Genomic DNA, 13,577 nt, shown 5'->3' on the forward strand with positions numbered 1-13,577 from the left:
GACAGATAACATCCGCAGACTTAGATTATGTCTTCGAGTTGTCGTGAAGGGCTCCATGTTATGCCGCTTCTCTGAAACCAGAGTTCATTTATTATTTCATCCAGTACAATTGTGAACAGTAGGGGTGACAGCGAGCATCTTTGCTTCACTACCACGTTTGTGAGAGGCGGTTGACTAATCTTCCCGATGTGAAGAACTGAAGGTGAGAACACAGTCAGCTCTTAGCATAATATTGCTGCTTAGCTTATTTCTTCAGTAGGCCGCTTATTTCTTGGTATCACACATCGTAGCGTAAAATTCATGGGCGCTATAAACATAATTATTTCAATATATCAAATAAAATTCAATTTTTATACCCTCAGCATTTATGCTAACGAGGGTATATACCCTTTCATACGGGCAAAATGTGCCTCATCGAAATAATGGTTTTAGACCCCAAGTGTGTTTGGACGAAATGTGTTTCAGACAATTTGGAGTTGATTTAGCCATGTCCGTCCGTCTGTCTGTCTGGCTGGCTGGAGCGCACGATAACTCTCGAACGGATCAACCGATTCGGTCCAAAACTTGGTTTTCGTAATATTTTGTCCAAACTTAGTTTCGAAGATGGACTATATCGGTCCACTCCTTCCGGTGCCTCTCCCACAAAAGTTCGAAAATGTTCGGAAAATTTGTGCGCACCATAACTCTTGAAGGGAGGAACCAATAAATGGACTCAATAGGTCCACTCCACACAAAATTTCGGATAAGTTCAGATTAGGACCTGCTCTCGAATCGCTTTTATTTTTGTTGTAACAACTTGTATTCACTGCCTTCCATACGACGGTACAAGTTTCATCAGTTTCATTAGTGGGCGCGATATCTTCCGAAAAGATATGACTCCCAAAATAAGATCCACTTCGATAATGGACTATGTCTATCCATTTCTCCAAGTACCTACTCCGAAACACTTTTGAACTTTAATGCTAAACCAAATTTTTGTCGGCAAGTTCAAATGCCCAAAAAGTGTTTCAATTCAAATGGGCTGAGGGTATATCTCTGTCCGCAAAGCCGACTGATACTTTTTTACTTGTTTAATATGAATTGTTCGTAAATAAGTAGTACCGAACATAAAAATAACAGCCAAATTCTATTTTCAGATTGAACACGTGTTTATATCAAATTGAATGTCGAAACGAAATGTCAAAAATGAAGCCAGGCGAAGAATTCAAAAGTTCAACAATTTTCAACATTGTGGCCTGAAGCCTTGCTTCGTTATGGTTTGTCCTATTGATAACAGTACAATTTCACTTTTGCGCTATGAAGCGAGGCGACAAAAATCCATAAAACACTGAAACTTAATTTTTTTAATTATTTTTTATTTTTTAACCCGTTGGCAACCCTGTTCGCTGTAGTGTCATATTTTTGTGTGCTCTGTGCATTTTTTAAAAAAAATTCAATTTTTAATTAAATTAGCGTGTATACGTTATTAAAAGTTTATTAAAATTATTAAATAACTTATTGTCTAAATATTGTGCTAATTGGTGAAGTGTTATTAATTACATTTGTGCTAATAAGCTGCTTTTTTGTGTTGAATTTGTCAAATTGGCTATTTCGTTTTGTGCATATATTCTGTTACATTAGCTTATTGTGTTGTTGTAACAGCTTGGTTATCATATCAAAACAGAGTTGCCAAAGATTGCTTTTTTTTTTTAATTAAAGGATTAAGAAATTCAGCTACAAAATCTCCAAAAAATTTTAACTTATTAGTAAACTGAAATATAGTTAACATGGTCTGTTCATACGAAATATGTAATATTCGTGATGATAGTGAAGTTTGTGTTACATGTTGGTTTTGTTTAGATCAATGGCATTGTAAGTATGCTCGTATGAGAGTAATAGTTACTGACATAATTAAAGAAAATGATGGAATTCGTTGGTGCTGTCCCAATTGTATAAAAATCTCTGCTGATTTTTACAATTTTGCAAAGAATCTACATTCCGAACTAGTTTCAATTAAAGGGGAACTTTCCATAATTTGTTCCCGTTTTGATAAAGTTTCAAATTTGTTTAGCAAATATCCGGATTTGGACGAATTTGCATCGTCACCATCGGTTATCGGGCAGAAACGCGAAAGGTCGACGAAAAAGAGTACAGGTAAAACTGTTTCTAGTCGTAAACCTAGTGTTTCTCGGGATACTGTAGTACAATCGGATCCAGTTAATATTTCTGATACAACTGAATCTGGTCGTGCTCAGTTATACGCCAATGTTGTGATGGATAAGCCTTTGGAAGTAAGCAAGCAGTTAAAGGAGGTTGTAGCATCTCCTGAGTTAATGAGTACTGGTGGTGCTAGTCTTGAAAAGACCTCACAATCTGCTCAAGGTATTCAGGAGTTGGCAACATCCTTGCCTGTTGTCTCTTCAAGGGGCTCATCTGCCAATGTAGGCCATACCCAACAACCTGTGCAAAGATCATTATCTATGCCTCCAGCTATGAAAATGGTATTTGCGTCAAGGTTCCTCCCGAAACGACGGCTGACGAAATTTATGATTATATAAGATCAAGTATTCAAGGAGATTACTTTCTTTCTTTCAGGATTGTTACTAATCAGTCAATATTTAATCAAATTATATCGAGAGAATTTTGGCCTGTAAATGCTTTTATAAAAGAATTTGTGGAAAGAAACGACAAGTTAGCACATTTGCCTCCGCGAACAGCTACAGTTTCAAAAAACTAAAAAATTCTATTTCTATATGCTATCAGAATGTAAGGGGTTTAAATACAAAATTAACTCGCTTATATACTGATAGCTTCGGTTTTAATTATGATGTAATTGTTTTATCTGAAACTTGGTTAAAAAAAGCTGTATTAAATAGTGAAGTTTTATGTCCGAAATATGAAATATTCAGAAATGATCGTGTTGCTAAAAAAGGTGGTGGAGTCCTTATTGCAGTTGACTCCTCTTATTCCACTAATTTAATTGAAATAAATAATATTCCTGATATTGAATTTTTAAGTATATCCATTGAACTAGGCAATTTTAAATAGTCCGAAATCGAGTGGTACCTTTATATGGGGGCTACACCATGTCCACAATTTTTGATGTGGGAGTTTCTGTACAATTGGCCATGTTGCTGCCAATTCAGACAAAAAATGAAGACAAATCCTGAAAACACCTGAAATCGGATGGTACCGCTATAGGAAAAATGGACCCATATTGGTTTTGGTTTCATATTCATGTATTGTCATCCAAATCTGAAAAGTGTGCAAAGTTTCAGTTCGATTGGTCAACTGCAACTGTGTTAAAAATGAGTGACTAGATTTGAACTAAATCGGGTGGTACCGCTATATGGGGGCTATATGGGAAAAAATGGACCCATATTGGTTTTGGTTTAATATTCATGTATTGTCATCCAAATCAGAAATGTTTGCAAAGTATCAGTTCGATTGGTCAACTATAACTGTGTTAAAAATAAATGGACACCAAAGCAAGTTAAATAAACCACTGTAAAAAAGGGTATCCGTGTCCGTCCCCCTAATACTTTATATATTCCCTTCCTCTGGAACTGTAGTTGTTCCCAAGTATTATCTCTTTTGCACATTTTGCTTTCCCTTATACCAAAACACAGCTTGTGCTTTTTGGCAAAGAACGGGAACAGACCAATTGTTTAAAAAAACCAACCAACGCCATTCCCTTCAAACTCACTGTACATTTGGCTAGAAAAGGAAACTATAAAAAGAGGGGATTCATTTTGATGTTCGTCGCATGCTTCATTCGCGTTCATTCGTCATCGCAATTTGGCTGTAATATGCTTTTGTTTTGTGTAGTTGATACATAAATATGTACATACATACATATAAGTATGTATGTATGTCGTGTCCCGCTCCCATCGGCAAATAACATAACATTTTAAATGTTGTTATTGTTTGTGCTATGCAATATGGAAAATGGGTATGGAAAAAGAACGCCAGAATAACAGCGAATCATGGCACAAAGGAAAAAACAAAAAAAAAACATGCAATATCTTCAATGATATACGACAGAAGAAGTGGGTTCACATAGAATCAATTGTACTCTACACTATTTGGAAATAATGGGTTAAGTATGTATCTTGTTTGGGGTTCTATGGAAAGACTCGTGATTTGTTTTCTTAAGAACAAACAGGTTAAGATTTTCGATTGTCTAACTCATCTTGCACTTACCAACAAAAATTAATGAATTAAAAATGCTAATTTCGGAATTCAAAATAAAGTAGTCGCTATCCTCAATAGATAAGACCAGTATTGTCAATATTTATTTTAACTTTTCATTTATAATTTTGGGTTTTAATTTGACCGATTTTTGTCGGAGTTACAAAATCACACTACAGCATGTATCTTGATGTTATCCTTCTTGTGCCCTCTTTTGGCACGTCCAAATTTTTTTACTATAATTTCTGGCCTTTCTGTAGATCTTGACGCTTTTTCGTGGAATGGTTTCGTCACAGATGACTGCGTTATAATTTTATTCGGTGTCACCGTCAAATTTCGAAATACACACAACCCGGCGGTGATCGGTTCTACCGGATTGACTCGGTGACCAACTCTTCGACATAGGGAAGCCAACGCAGCAACTACCAGCAATACTTAGCCACAATCAGATCTTTCTTTTTGGCTACGTAATTCAAAGTTATCTTCAGCTAAATGTACCGTGTTCTTATTCACTTTTTCTGGACGAGAAAATCAACTTATAGCTTGATATTGTAGTAGGAGGGACCAACCCAAACGTTCATATACCAAATATTCCTGGGTGCAGTCTACGACATTCGCCACACTTCTCTTCGAACGTCATCCACATCAAGCAGATGGTGAAATTCAAAAATAAAGACCTACGAGGAGGTATCTCCAATATAAGGACACATTTGTAGCAAAGTTCCAAAGTCATCGGTCGCTCTTTCTTTAATTATTCCGCTTTTCTCTGGATTTCCTTCGTTCTTGAAAGCTGCAATCATCCCAAAATAACGCTCTACGAATTACTGCAGTATGAATAAAGTGGAATAGGCATCCAGCAGCAATTGCGGATAGTGAGCGAATATTTCGAACTCCAACTTTTTACCACATGTAGTCTGGTTACAACGACATGTAAATTTCCCAGGGGAAGTCCATACTTCCCGAGATATGGGTCTTGACATTTCGGAAATGTCAAACTTTAACACCGTTGTCTTGTTTATGGGCACCTATCGGCTCGTGCTGAAAATTGTACCATGGATAGTCCATGGGACTCTGATCACAACGATTTTCCCCGCGGAAGTCCATACTTTCCGAGATATGGGTCTTGACATTTCGGAAATGCCTTACTTTAACGCCGTTGACTTGTTTATGGACACCTCTTGGATCGGGCTGAAATTATAGCCATAGGTATTGCTTGTGATCCTGATCACAACCATACTTCCAGAGATATGAGTCTTGACACTTTAAATACATATGTATGTATGTAATATGGGTATTGTTTTAAAGCTTATGGAGAGTACTTTTGTTCGCTTAGCCCATCTTTGCACTTGTCTCTAGGAGAAAGTCTTAAATCCCCGGCCAAAAGCCTGCTACTAAAGAAAACATAAAATTTTGAAGAATGTTTTGTTCGCGTAGCCCACTTTTGCAAATCAGGGATGGAAAATTAAAAATTTCAAACAGTACTAAAATGGTACTTTTTTCATTGAAAAGGTACTTTTTTATTTTTTTTAAGAAAAAAATATTTTTTTTATTCAGTAAAAAACAACAACAAATGTTTAAATCCATGTAATCTGATCCAGATCCGTGTCTGTTAAATTCCAGATACAGCTCTCAATATTTAATATGGAGCTTTTTTATTTGGTACAGAAGCTTCAATTGAAAATTGGCTCTATAAGTTCACGTTTTGATATAGCTTCCATACACCTCCCGATTTTCGGTATTTTGAAGGTTTGAGCAACATTATCATACCAAAATTGTTGAAATTTGGTATTTAGTCTTCGTTGGGGCTACAAAACTCTCCCCCAGAAATTTGTCAGTACGGGTCCACGTTCTTATATAGCCCCTATAGAACGGTATTTTAAAAGTTTTAGGCTCATTATCCCTTCCGAATTACTGAAATTAGATACTTTGTATTCGATAAGGATATAAAATATTCCTATAGAGAATGTGGGTATAGATGCACATTTTAAATAGCCTAGAGCTGGCAAACTATCGACTATCATTTCGATCGCTGTCGTAGAGCCTTGTTTATATTGAACTCTGAATATAATCAAAACGATATGTAACTTGATATTTCGGATTATCAAAGGGTGGAAGAACTCCACGAAGAAAATCATCAATATAGGTTCATATTTTGGTAAATTCCCTACATATATCCAGATTTTTAAAATTTCTAGAAATTTTATCTTGAATTTTGCATTTTTAGTCCCACATAACATTTTTCTACACCATTTTCACATGTAATTCGAATAATTTCAGTTGTAATTCGAAACATTTCACTTGTAATTTGAGAATTCCAATTGAATTTCGAATTATTTCATTTGTAATTTGAAAATTTCATTTGGAATTCGAATTATTTCATTTGTAATTTGAGAATTACATTTTATATTCGAATTATTTCATTTGTAATTTGAATTTTTTCAATTGTAATTCGAATTATTTCATTTGTAATTCGAATTGTTCCATTTGTAATTTGAATTTTCTTCATTTGAAATTCCAAATGAAAAAATTCGATTTACAAATAGAAAAATTCAAATTACAAATGGGAAAATTCGAATTACAAATGAAATAATTCGAATTACAAATGAAAAAATTCAAATTACAAATGAAATAATTCGTATATCAAATGGAATTCTCAAATTACAAATGAAATAATTCGAAATTCAATTGGAATTCTCAAATTACAAGTGAAATGTTTCGAATTTCAAATGAAATAATCAAATTACAACTGAAATTCTTCGAATTACATGTGAAAATGGTGTAGACTAGAGTATGGAAATGGTACTGAATTCGCCCCGGGGGTACTTCGGTACTTTTTATAGTGAAATGGTACTGAAAAAAGTACTATTGTACTGAATTTTCCATCCCTGTTGCAAATTGATGACAGAATTAGAAATTACTCTTCCTGAGCTTTAAAATGATATCCATATTTGCATAGGTTAATTAATAATGGCGAGTAAAAAAGTCAAGACCCATATCTCGGGAATGGCTTTCCCTGTGAAAGCTATATATCACTGTAAACTTGATCCCAATGACTTGCTACCGAGCTTTTACCACCAGCATAATGCACCAACCGTAGGCTGTAGGGTACTTATGTGAAAAACGAAAAATAATTTTCCTTTAATACACATTACAATTTTTCGTAAAACAACCCCACCAAACAAGCCTCTGTTTGGTTGTTTGGTGTGTCTTTTGCATGTTAACAGAGAAAAACACGAACACATTCCCGCCAACTTACAAAATTGCTTGCTTGTACTCTTTGCATCCTTCAGATAGATTTCATTCTCTATTGCATTACATACATACATACTTACATGTGGGTATATTTGTTGTATTGTTTGTATGTTGTGTTGTTGTTTTTGGAAGCTGTTGATTCACTCTTTTAATTATTTCAAAAATATTTTAGATTGGTGGAAGAAATTTATTGCAACTCCAACTAAAAAACACCACTGCACTGTTTTATTGAATTGATTTGTTATTTTGTCCATTAAAAGTTCAGAAATATTTTATTTCTTTTTTTAGATTCTTCTTCAAAACATTTATTAACTAAAGTTATTTTGTGTACACTTTACATTAAAGGAGAGTTGATTTTTTTCTTGTTCCATTAAGAACAGCTGTTATCTATGACAGTTCTAATTGGACATTAGATACACTTAGTGGGGTTCACATACCACGATAAATTACGCTAAAGAATTCAAGTTGGGTCGCATGAAATGAGCATGGTACAATAATACAGGTAGCATTATCATGCCAGCAGATGGTAACATAATGTGTCAATTGCATTGAATTGATGTCAAATTTTGACATCTTATGTTGCCAACAATTGCCGATGCGGCTACCTGTGTATTTGTACCATGGAAATGAGACGTAGTACATTTAAAAATAGGTCTGTCTGGCTTTTATCCAATAATTTTCTTGGTTGTGTAGATGACGTTGTCATGATACAAGGAATAAGGTGAACCAGTAACTACAAAAACAAGACTTATTTGATTGAAAGTACTTGAATCTGTCATAATTTTTGTTTGCATTTTCATACGATAAATTCACAATATGTGTGTTCGTTTACTTACAATTTGTACAAATTGTTACTGAATGTTGTTCGTTTACTTTACAGTACAATGCAAAAGACCTTAGCCGATTACGAGAAGTTACTGAACTTGAACAAATTTGTACAAATTGTTGAGTAAACGAACACACCTAATAATTATTGGAAAATAACTTAAAAAACTAGATATTTCTAGCCAAATTGCCAACAAAGGGGCATTAATTTCAATCATGCCAAAATTACGTCAGGAACATCATTCTTTCTGTCGGAATCAATGACAAAACTACTGAAAACAATTACTCCACCACTCTGATTACTAAAATGGCACAAAGAGCTAAACATTTGGAAATTATTAATCGATTATATAATTTTCAATGCTCATTTTAATAATGCCCATTTTTAGTTTTTCGGTAAAATTTTAGTATAACGGTACTGTAAACGGGATATTTTTGTATGTCATCTTAAAGACAACTTTTGAGCCTACAAAATTGTTTTTTGAATAGAACATTGGTGGCGTCGTTTTTATTGGGATCGCTAATACAATTTTGTTTCTTCAAAATAGTCTGGCTTAATCCCATTGTTGTTGTTTAATTATTATAAAACAACTAATTTATTAGTAGAAAAGGTTTGGCATTGTTCGCCAAGGGGTAAGGCAAGGAAGACTAGTTTCGATCCACGCCACTGGATCTCATCAGGGGGGTTACTCTGGGGCTTAATTATTGGTCTGTTCCTTTACTTTTGAAAATGGTAAAACCGGCAAAAGTAGTAAAAGTTGTAAACTGCTCCCATATGAATTGTATGGTGTCAGAAGTAAAGGAACGCTTTTCGAGTAAAAAGTGGCAAAACTTCAAGATTCTTGCACGTAAAGGAACAGAGCTTATGTGATTCGATATCGAGTTGTTTCGACCTGAGTACTCAAAGTTGGGATGACAACATTCGTTATCGAGTAAAATTATCGAGTAATTGAGCATAAATTTGCGAGTAATTTCTCGAGGCCAAATTACCTATCGTAAACAAATAAAATGAAAGATTTCCTTATTGTCTTTTTGTTTAAAATGTAAAAATTGTTGTTTGTTGTCGTTTTATAGAAGAAAAACGATGTTAGTAAATAATTGGCAGCATTTTTTAGACAATATAACAAGAGAAATTGGGAAAAGTCCTTTGCAGTCGTTTTGAGAAATTGTGATAAATTTAGAATTAAAATGCATGCAATCATTAACCAAAAATTACTTTTGCAGTCGTTAAAAAATAAGTTGAAAAATAAGCATTTCTGGAAAAAAGAAAAAAAATATTTAATATTAATAGCCTTTATTGTAAAGGGAAGTACATTTTAAACATTTCATTCCCCCGTTGTTTACCAAAGGAAATATTCTCTCAGAGTGGCTAATGCAAAACATCCACCAAACTCTCTCATTTATTTTGAGAGAGGATTATTAAGGTAGATGTATCAGCAATCCGTTACAACAATGTCAAAAAGATTTTGCAAAAATTAATAATTTTCTTATTTTCATAGCACAACTTCATTCCGAAATTATTATTGAATGTATTGTTCAACAAATTCCACAAATATTTACATTTTTCATTCATAATATAGTTTTTTTTTTGGTTCTTGCTTTCAAAAAATACATTTTTTACATCTACCTTCATAATATTCCCTATAGTACACATAGGTTTTCATAGTTCGATTACCGGCTACTCTCGAAACATTCGATCAACGATTTCGATCGAATCTCGTCATGCCGCTTTTTTATCGTGTCGAAATCTTTTTCACGAGCAAATACTCAATCGAATCTAATCACGTAATTAGGCCCCTGTATTGCGATAACGAAGAATGAGAAAAAGAAATGTCAAAAAATTGTAAATAAAAACATTTAAAAAAAATGTTTTTCGGTTGCGTTTTTAAAACTTGCTAATCGTTTATAAAAAAAATAATAATTATGGATTCGGTGCCGGAACGGATTACAAGGAGAAAAAATTTTTTCGTCTCAATAAAGATGCGGTTATGTACATTTAGACAACTAATGTATTGCAAAAACCAAAATGTGAAAATTTTCATTTTAATTGTTCGTTTATAGCAACAAATTATTGCTGTGTTCCAGAACCTGCAAGAAGTTACTATTTTTTACTACGATAACATTTTTTCCTTTATGTTATCGGAAAAAATAGTAAAAATTAGTAGATTCTTGCAGTTCTGGAACAGACCATATGTAAAAGCTATACGGTTTCTCTTGCTATCGGTCCTCAAAACAATATTCCATTTAACCATACAAAATGTTTTTACGATTTATAAAAAATACAGTGAAAAATAAGCATTGCCTACTACTTTGGGTGACACATAAAGAATTTGGAACAATTGTCGTTTAGAAGCACCTCTCGGATGGGTCTGACATTTTTGCCATAGGTGGCCCTTGGTACCCCGATTATAACGATATTTAATTTTCCAGAGCTAAGTCTATACTTCCAGAGACATGGGTCTTTTACTTGTATCACCACTAATACTAAAACCTATGAAATATGAGACTCGACGAAGAGTACTTTCCAATGCCGCAAAAAATTAATAATTGTAATTTGATTTTTTTAATAATAATTTATTAAATTATTATACGTCAGCATTTTAACAACATTTCCCTAAAAGAATAAACAATTCTGTTATAAATACAAGCATTTAATTGTGCTAACTTACATGATTCGTTTCCTTTGCGTTTGATATTTTGTTAACGCAAGATATTTGCGCTTATCGCACGAGTTTGACATACGCTTTCGTATTACAGAGTGCGGTGGTACCAGATTTGTGAAAATTAGATGCGAAAGGAGATGCGAAAACGCATTAGAGAGTACCAATTACTTGATTCGTTACAATTTTTCTTACGCATCGCAATACAGAGTAACCCCCCAGTTCCCTTGTTTCTTGTTTGTGGATATTCTCCACCGAAGTTATTTTTCAATAACTTCTTCAACAAGAAACTTTTTATACCCAAACATCAATCGTCAGCTCGAAGTATAAAGGTGTACAAAGAAAAAACTTCGATGAGAAGTTTTTCTTTGGCAACCTAACACAACTCCGACGAAAGTGTCTACGAAACAAACCAAACCTTTTTACCAATGCTATGTGTCGACGAATTTCGACGAATGCACATAACAAAATGTAGTTGGTAGCTTGTCGCATCCAACCATACAAACGGTGCCAGTGTTTCTCAAACAACGGAACTGATGAGATCCAGTGGCGTGGATCGAAACTAGTCTTCCTTGCCTTACCCCTTGGCGAATAATGCCAAACCTTTTCCACTAATAAATTAGTTGTTTTTAAAATAATAAAACAACAACAATGGGATTAGGCCAGACTATTTTGAAGAAACAAAATAGTTTTTTGAATTGTTAAAAAAATCTCAACTCGTTTCCAAGTTCTCAACGGTTGCACTTTTTATTACAGGTTGCATCATTTTCAGTGACAGTATATTATAAGATTGAAGTGGGAGTATCAGAAAAAAGGGAGAAGAAGAAGAATTTCGAAAAAATTTGAAATTAGTTACACCAAATTATTATAGCATACTTTTGGGGGCTGTAATTTTGTTTTGTAATGCAAAATGCATATTTGCATTGAATTCACGGTTTTTGAATTAGATTAGCAAAAGCACAACTCTCCTAATTCAACAACCGTGCATTGATTTATGGATTTTTTAAGTGAATGGGGTCAAACGTTGTGTGGTGTTGTACTAATAAGCAGATTTTCTTCAGAATGTGCGAACTGGTGTAAGTATTTTTTAATTAGTTGGCAAACATAATTTTTGTGTATAAAGTAATAGGAACTTTTTAACTTTGTAAGAAATTTAAAAATTGTATGTTGATGTCCATTCGGAATAGGGGTTTAACGAGTATATCGCTAGTTTTACATATTCCTAAGTCGATGGTCAGACTAGCAAGGTTTCTTGAAACCAATTTGGGTAAAGTTTCTTTTCAAGTTTCGTTAGTGTCCACACACGTTAACGTGAAATTTAAGATTTTTGCGTGTCCTCTTTATTTTACCGTTCGCGTTTGTTGTGTTTCTCATACCAATAAAAACAAAAAAGACATAAATAAACCAAAAAAAAAAAAAAAAAACAACATAAAATAATTAACATTAATAATTAAATTAATATTAATAGTAAAATTTTCACTATTTCATTGATTAAATGTTTTTATTAAATCTTTTTATGTTTGTTTTGTTGTTAACGTTTGCTTGAGAAAATAAAAATGAAAGAAAATGGAAGAAATAATCTTGCAACGAAAAACAAGAAGAGGCAACATAACAAACACAGAAAACCATGTACATGGGTTTCACTACTTCATACCCCTCGCCTATAAACTTGACGTCGCCATGTTGAAATCGTGCTAGTCTGACCATCGACTAATGATCGCTAGAACTCGTATTTTGCATATTTTTAAAAAAATTCAACAATCATTTTCAGTGACAGTATATTATAAGATTGAAGTATATTGAAAGATTGGAAAGATGATCAGCCCCATAGTATAAGTAAAGAGGTAGATCTAGATGAAAACAAATTATAGAACCCTGGTTTTTCCTGAATTCCTTAGTCGATGGTCAGACTAGCAAGGTTTCTTGAAACCAATTTCGTTAAAGTTTCTTTTTTAAGTTTCGTTAGTGTCCACACAGGTTAACGTGAAATTTAAGATTTTTGCTTGTCCTCTTTATTTTACCATTCGCGTTTGTTGTGTTTCTCAAACCAATAAAAACAAAACATACATAAATAAACTAAAAAACAACACAAAATAATTAACATTAATAATTAAATTAATTTTAATAGTTAAATTTTCACTCCTTCATTAATTAAATGTTTTTATTAAGTCTTGTTATCCTTGTTTTGTTGTTAATGTTTGCTTGAGAAAATAAAAATGAATGAAAATGGAAGAAAAAGTCTTGCAACGAATAACAAGAAGAGGCAACACAACAAACACAGAAAACCATGTACATGGGTTTCACTACTTCATACCCCTCGCCTATAAACTTGTCGTCGCCATGTTGAAATCGTGCTAGTCTGACCATCGACTAAAACGTCAAAATTACTAAACATAAAAGCAACAAGTGGGTTTGTTTAAAATACATTTTTTGAGCATTTTATAAAAAACGCGAAAAATGAATGAAGTGTCAAAATTTCTCCACATAATCGAATTGTGGATATGATGAAATGATTGTTTCAATGCAAAGCTGAAGAATTTCTTCCATACAAATGTCCAAAAAACTATTTTAAAAATCATTGAATTCTATTGCTTTTAAAATTGTTTGACATATTTTTCAAACAGCACACACACATACACAGATTGTGTATATAATTTTGAAGTTTTAGGA

The 13,577-nt window shown here is 33.4% G+C and overlaps 1 protein-coding gene across 3 annotated transcripts in view; it reads right to left on the reverse strand.

Moving 5' to 3' along the window:
* Positions 1-7,830, reverse strand: part of Atat (alpha-tubulin acetylase) — a 179,644-nt gene extending 171,814 nt beyond the window's left edge. The window contains exon 1 of one of the 3 annotated variants that reach the window (XM_073987418.1): positions 7,503-7,830. The gene's annotated coding sequence lies outside the window, so the exon portion shown is untranslated. The remainder of the gene's footprint in view (positions 1-7,502) is intronic. The other 2 variants (XM_073987424.1, XM_073987425.1) reach the window with 2 other exon arrangements.
* Between the last annotated feature and the right edge of the window lie 5,747 nt (positions 7,831-13,577).

The sequence above is a fragment of the Musca autumnalis genome, unplaced genomic scaffold, assembly GCF_047663935.1.
Source record: "Musca autumnalis isolate F117 unplaced genomic scaffold, ASM4766393v1 scaffold_4, whole genome shotgun sequence".
Taxonomy (NCBI): Eukaryota; Metazoa; Arthropoda; class Insecta; order Diptera; family Muscidae; genus Musca; species Musca autumnalis.